Source organism: Crocodylus porosus, unplaced genomic scaffold (assembly GCF_001723895.1).
Source record: "Crocodylus porosus isolate Cpor-Errol unplaced genomic scaffold, CroPor_comp1, whole genome shotgun sequence".
NCBI lineage: Eukaryota > Metazoa > Chordata > Crocodylia > Crocodylidae > Crocodylus > Crocodylus porosus.
The window spans coordinates 41190016-41197930 of NW_017728910.1; positions in this window are offsets into that span (position 1 = coordinate 41190016).

Here is a 7915-nt window from a genome sequence, read left to right on the forward strand (position 1 = left end):
AGGATAATCATGGACAGACATCTTGGGTAGCTCTACAGCATTCCTCTGATGCCAGGCCTGTTGCTGTAGCCAGCTTTCTTCCAGAGCAAGTTGATGGGCTGATTGCTGTTGCTGGAGGACTTGCCCCATCAGCTGCAGTGTTTGTTGAATCTGGTTTGTGCCACTGGCTGCTATTGCCATTATGACTTCCATATTTTCAGGTTCCCCTTAGCCCTTGTCAGAGTTCCCGGCCAATGCACCACCGCAGGGGCCACCACAGGGTATGGACACAGGGCCTGGCATCCTGAAGAGATTCACTTGTCCTGCGGATGTCACGGCAGGCAGTAGGATTGGATCAGGCTCATGGCCCATTATCTCCTCTGCCACATCTTTGATGATTCTAATTAAGTCTGGGAGGATGGTGGTTTCCCTGACCCAGAGCTAGCTGATGCCCGCTTGGATGAGCCGTGTGACCAGATGCACGAAAAATATATATGAAAACCTGCAGTGGCTCCTCAATCTTCCTCCTGGTTCCTTTTTTGAGCCTTTCTACCATGACTCCAGTAATTGAGTAGTTTTTTCTTTTCTCTTCTTTTCCTCTGCGCTCCATCAATTAATGCCTCGCTGGCTTAATCACATACTGGTTATAATCAATTAGTGCTGAGCCAGGGTTCCACCTTTGCTCTCTCTCTCTCTCTCTCTCTCTTCACTTTTTCCTCTTTTTGCTGAGCCCCTCTGAGCTCTGAAGACCCTGTGGGTCTTTTGCCCTGTTCCCAGGTACTTCAGTCTCAGACAGCAGGAGGGTGTTCCTCCCCACTGCCCCTCTATCTCTACATCTCTCTTTTTCTTTGCCACTGCCCATCGCTGGACATAGCTCCCAGCCATGTACTTGTACCAATTTGGTACACCTGGCAGGTCAATAAAGCTTCATGAGAGTAGATTGGGCGCTTCTGCTGAAGTACAGCTGGGATTCAATGGGCAGCCGGATCTTCTCGGTCAGGGTTCCCCATGATGCAGGTATCCCTGACCTTCCGACGATCCTCTTAAGTTTGTACCCTTGATTTGCCAAGAGACAACAAAGCATCTGCTTTTCATGTTTGAAAAATGAAATGAACACTTTGTCAGCCTTCAGTAAGGATGGGATCTTGAATATAGAGTTAAGGCAGGAGGGTAATGGGAATGAGTGTATGAAAATGGAAATTACCACATCTCAGGTAGAAATAAAACTAGAATTGTTTAATGCTCTCAAGTCAGGGGGACCAGCTAGTTTCCCTCCCATAATAAAGAACTGGCATAGAAATCTGCAATTCTGGTAGCAAGGGTTTTATTAAACAGAGGTTGACACCATATAATTGGAGAATAATAAATAGTCCTTCTATATAGGGAAGGGGGGAAAAAGTGAGCTGAGCCACTACAGATCCATTACTTTGACTTCAATAGCATACAAAGCTTTAAAACAAATTTTGAAGGGAGGAATAATTCAACACCTGAAAGTAAATGTAAAACAAGATAAAATGCAGCATGAATCAACCAGTGGCAGATACTGCCAGACTAACACAATCTCTTTCTCTGATAAAAAACTGATTTTATAGACAAGGGAAAATGTGATAGGTTTCAACTCACTGGATTTAAATAAAAACATTTGTTTATAGTGGAAATTATTACTTAATCTGGATGAGATGAGGATTAGCATATGCACTTCAAACTGGGTCAGGATCTGGCTGAAAGAGAGATAACAGGGTATACAGAGAACTACTGGGCTGAAGATAACTAGTGGACTTTTTCAAGGACTGGTCTTGGGACTGAGTTTATTTAATATTTTCAATCTGGCACAAAAAGTAACTGTACAGTAATGCAATTTTGCTAACAGTAAAAGCTGAAAGGCATTGTCAATGAGAAAATGACTGGAATATCATATGGGATTAACTGGATAACTTTGAAGACTATAGCAATAAAAGTAGGATAAAATTGAATAGTTACAAGTTCACGGTTACACACTAACCATCAATTGGCACCAAATGCTGAACAGAGGCAATTGGCTGCATTAGTCAACTACAGGATGACTGAGCCACAAGTATTATGTGGCTATGAAAAAAGCAAAAGTATGCTATGTTGTATCAGGTGAAGTATTTCTAGCAGAGAAAGAGAAATACTAATGAAATTGTTCAAAGTTCTGGTGAGTCCTCAACTAGAATCCTATGTGTAGTTCTGGTCATCCATGTCCAATAAAATAAAATAAAATAAATAAAGAATTCAACAGAGTAGATATGACTAATAGGATTATCCAGGGAAAGAAAAAAGTACTACAAGAGCCTGGCTTCTCTCTCTCAGCAAAATGAGACTGTGAAGGGATCAGACTGGTTTCTATCAATATCCTGTAGATAATTCTTTTCTTTCCCTTGTGTTTATTTAAGTGAAAGGACAAGGCTGACACAAATAAATGGGTATAAATTGGATGTGAGTATTTACAGGCTGACATTAGATTTCTAGCTGTTAGAAGAGCGAGGTTCTGGAGCATCCTTACAGTAGGACTAACGGGGCAAAAACCTAATCAGTTTTAGAACAGATCTTGATCCATTTATGAGAGAGGTTCATGCAAGAGTTGGGGACTGAACTCAGTGGCCCAGAAGGTGCCTTCCTCTTCTATGTTCTGTTACATAAGACTACTGAGTGGAAGTGCGTAAGAAAGTAAGTTTAGCAAAAGGTGTTCTGAATTTTTCTCTGAAAAATTCTGAAACTTTCTCTTACAGGGAACAGGATCAGTAGCAGGATGACTGGGGCAACAGCCCTGGGTACTGGCTTGAGGGGAGGGTGGGGGGTGGAAATAGCTGCTACCACAGCTATGGAGTTACACCAGCATCACAGCTGCTGAGGAAGCTGGTTCTTATGGATTCCAAAACCATTTTTATGCTTTTCTTTCCCTTTCCTTCTCTCCTTTCTTGTTGCTTTCAGTAGCAAAATGTGAAGGAGAGAGTGGAGACATAAAAGGGGATCAAAGAAAAAAAAATAGAATGAAAAAAATCCCAGCAAACCCCAGGCCAGAATACTGAAGACAAAAAGACTCAAAGGCATTAGGGGTGGTTTTTCCATTTAAATCAGAGAAATTAAAAAGGGCCCATGAAAGGTTTCCAATGCCATTTATGGTCAATAATAATAATAATAATTAACATGTTGATGAACTTTAGAACCCAGTAGTAAGCTTTAGTGCTGTTCAGGAATTGATCCAGGAGATGGTAGATAATCAATGGAATACCTGTTACCTTTCAGGCAAATGAGGGTGTTTCCATGCTAGACCTACCACATATAATCCACATGTTTTAACTATCCGGAGAACATCATTCACATACCTTGAAAGCCAGAAATAAGAATTTTCCTAAATTGAATCATATTAATAAGTTCTATTATTCTGCAATAATAGTTTCTTATGTTTTTATTATTATATGCATTATTAACTATGATAGCAGCAGGAGATAACAAATGCAAAATACTTGTTCAAGAACACCACTGTTTTCAGCAGGGAATAATTAAGAATACATTTCAATAACATTTAGAATTCTAATGAATAAAAGATAACTCATGCAGGCAATTCAGAGCACTGCATAATTTTCTCCAAGGGGGTTAAAATACATGATGAGTGCTTAATTCATAAGGAAGCACTTCTGAGTTATACATTCAGTAACAGGCAGCACGTGATCTGGATTCACATGATATACAGCTTTACAATTCTACCTTTTTTATACGAAGGCAGTGTCTTTTTTAAATGACCTCAATATTTACAATAATTCTGTTTGCAAGGCTGGACACCCCTTGTAGAAGAGGTGGCATTCTAGGGCTTCAGAACTTTATAAGGAGAACATAAAATAAAATCAAATATGTTCATGGAGAAACTCTCCCTATTTATTCATAGAAGAACTGATTGCATTTTCCCAGCTGGATCTTACTCAGTAAACAAGTGATAAGCCAATTGTGCTGCAGTCTCCACAACAGCAACATAATGAAAGCACTAAAGAACATGACAATCAAACTCTGGCTTTCTTTCATATACTGCTCCGTTCCTCTTGTTTCTCATAAATACCAAATGTAACTCTGTGCCCTTGCTTTGCAAACCTGCTTTGATTTTGCTCTTTTTAAACCCCTTTAAAAAAGATAAAAGCTGTTTATGTAGCACGGAAGAATTTGGATGGGAAACCTAGGATTAGCCATGACTATTTAACGTGTTTTTAAACACCATTTGCTGCCTCTACTACATAAAAGTCATGTTTGAAGATTGTATTAAATACAATACAATACATGACTTCTATAGGAGGGTACAATAGGTCTTTCTCTCTGCTACTCACTCCCTCAGTTCGGGCACCATATATCTTTAAAGGGAGGAGAATTTTATGAGCACATAGACTGAATATTTGCACACTTCCTATTTGGATTTTATGAGAGGGGATGAGAGACTTTTTGGAGGTGGATATAATCTGGCACCCAGTGTTAACGCTCTCAAAATCAGCAAAAGTTACTACTACATAGAGGATAAATAAGTTTTTTAGATGTTTGTAATAAGCCTCCTTTGTTAATTTCAAATGGTAAAGTTCAGCTTTCTAGTTGCTTATGAATTAGATGTTCTTTCTGCATTTTCTTGCAGTAGGCTGGGTTTTTCATATCCCGCCCCCCCCGGCTTATCATAATTTCCAAATAGTTTAAGAGAGTTTTTTGGAAAGAGAAAAATTGTTCCAAGACTTAGACCAAGACAAGAGAATACTACCCACTGAAGAAGTCCCCTGGCAGGTGTCCAGCCTCTTCATTTATGCCCTCCTGCACTCGGTGGAGAGGTTCCAGTGAATCAGTCAGTCCATTGCCTGGAATATGGTAGGTTAATTTCTACCAAGAGTTCAAGGCGGGGGTTCAGTACATTTGGGAACCAGTTAGGTGCAGCTGGGCCTCATTAGACTTGGCATGTTGAGAATGGTAGGAGTTGTTCAAGGCTAACAGAAGGAGCTCTGAGGAAATATGAGAGAGCTGCTTTGTATTTGGAGTTTATTGCTTGTAGTATAAACTGGAGCAAAGCCAGAGTCTTTGTTGCCAGTGTTTGTAAGGACTGCCAAACGTTGCATGCTTCACAATCATTCTGCCTGCCTGCCACATTGCTGAGTTTGCCTGCATTTAGCTATTGCAGCTGCCTGTTTTCATCCTAAGGCAGGTGATTGAGGTGTTGGGATTAAAGAGGTCCTGTTCAAGCTTCTATGCTATTGTCTGGCCAGTATGGAGTCTCATTGTAAGGAGCAGTCTGTGAAAGCAGCAACTGACAGGCAATCAAATTGATGGAGCATGACTAAGAAAGGGGGTACAGAATTGTAGGACCTGATATGCAATGTGAGGAAGCGGATGGGTACAACAAGGGAATGGCCCTGGGGTTGGCTCAGGTCTTTTTACGTGCTTGAGACCTTCTAGTGCAGTTCCCTATGGCTCTTCCTCGCTGCCTGTGAGTGTGCCATAGCCTCAGCTCTCCTGTCCCTTGTTCTGTACTTTCTGTGTCTTCTTCCTCATCTCTTAAGCAATGAGGTGACCCTCTTTTCTTTTTTTGGAAAGAGGTATGTTTGTATATGTCTGAAAAGAAAATGGTTAGCTGTTCTTCAGCAGGTAGTAATGTTTCAGCTTTTAATTATTTATGAGTTAAATGTGCTATGAGCCTGGGGTTTGTTTGTTTGTTTGTTTTCCAGTACCAATAATGAAGCCTTCTGTACTGAAATAGTGCTCCTTTTTACAAGCAAGTTTCTACACCCCTGGTTTCAGAGAGAAGGTAAAATATATGACCTGTGTAAATCCTATAGATTCAAAACCCAGAAGATGAACAAAAAAAGGCCACATATATAGTGTGTTTAAAATCTTTGAATTCTCAAATGATTAAGCTTGATGGTATTGGAAGCTGTGCAAAAATGGGCAGCTCTGGTTTGAATTAAAATTGAAACTTGCAAAATCCTAAATCTTGGGCAGGGTGGATTGGTATTGTTTAGACTTGAGTCTCCATTCACCTGTTTTATGAGCTGCTAGGACCCTCACCTCCAACAGATCCATAAAGGAAACCCAAAGCCCAGCTGTGTCTGTAACCATAGTAGATACTGCTAGATAGGTGCTGTTACAGGCCTAACTAAATGGTAACTGTTGCAGCTGTCTACCAGCTAGTGGTGTGGTACAAACTAGTATCTCTAATTTTAGTTTTTAAGCAATTTTTAGAAGTATGGTCTTGCAAGCCAGCTTGAGGAGTGGACACAAGTGTGGTCCTTTACTGTATAAAGGCAATATCTATGTAAGGGAAAGGGGTTTCATCATCCCAAATACAGGTCACCCACACCGAACCTAATGACTCAGGTTTTCCTGAACAGATGAGAACTAGGACTGTGCAAAGTTTTGGTCCCTGATCTGATTTGGCAGAGATTCGGCCCAATTTGATGGCTCAATCTCCAAATCCAAATCGAATCAAGAGATTCTTTAATCTCTCTGAATCAAATCGGAAACCTCCAAATCAGTTTGGAACGATTTGATGATTCGGACATAGACACAGCTTTAAATGCTTTTTCTACGTTTCTACGAGGTACCAGATGGTTTGTGAATGCTGAGATGGTGGGGTGGATGGAGCATCCCACAGGAGCAGAAGTACCTCTGGTCCACTTCTGGGTTTACTACCAAGCATGCAGGAGGCCGCCCTGCACTCCTGTGGAATGCTCCATCCTCCCCACCATTGCAGCATTCACGAGCTGTGCCTGGTACCTCGAGGTATGTAGGAAAAACATTTTAAAGCTGTGTCTATGGCCTGATTGCTGATTCTCCAAATCAGCATTGAATCTTCAGATTCAGATTTGGCTGAATCAAATCATGACAGTGATCTGAATCAATTAATCGAATCACTGCCCTGAACTCTGGCCAAATCTGAATCGAATACAGCCTGTTACGCACACCCCTAATGAGAACAATTATTTTGAATGTACCTTGAAATAAAATATAAGGTTGAAAAATGGCTTCTGATATTAGGAAAGCTGTTTGTTAAACAAACCTGTAAGATGCTTGTACCTGTAAAGACTTGTTATTCCATATATATCCTGTAAGTATAGTTAAGGATGTAAGTACTGCCCCTTAGGCTCTCTGGCTCCATCTGCTGAAGCTGAGAAATTGGCATTGCTACCTGCTCACAGATCCTGATGACTCGGTGCCACTGAGTATTAAAGTATGAGTATAAACTGTAACCAGTTATACAGTAGAGAGTTAGCTTTCCTAAACAAGTAATCGCAGGTAGTTTGCTCCTTACTTGCTCTCTGCAGCATACAGGAGTGTAGCTATTCCTGAGTCCTTGTGGGCACAGGCCCCTTGACACACCTACCCCATGTGGGACACATGTCACACTGTGCTATGCTATATGACCCCTACCCATCCTGCCACTGAGCTGCAGGCACTCAAGTGCCCCTCTGAACCTCTCAGCCATGGGCCTGAGGGCTGTGCTGGACCACCTCACCTCTTGGGGTGGGGCAGGAGGTGGATGCTGAAGGATGGAGCAAAACCCTAGTAGTAGCAGAAGAGTAATGAGAGGAGTGGCACCTAGACTGGGATCCCAGAGCCCCAACTGGGATCCCAGATTAACTCTTTGGGGGCTTCATGCAGCCTGCAGGCTGCCAGTTGAATAGCCCTGGTAAGCTGGCAGTTGAATAGCCCTGTTGTAAATCATGGGCTAAAGGGCATCCCAGTGAAAGCGGACAAGTAACTCTAGGTTTACATTGGTGTAAATGAGACAAGTACCTGGCCCCAAAGCTTCTGTCATACAAAGTTAGAAGAAATATAGTTCTAAAAATGTCTGTTACAGTAATTCTCTGGAATGTTGCCTAATTTCCTCCAGTGTACTTGATTTTACTGGAAATGATTCTTTAATACATGATGAGTAAAGGACTAAAAATTATGA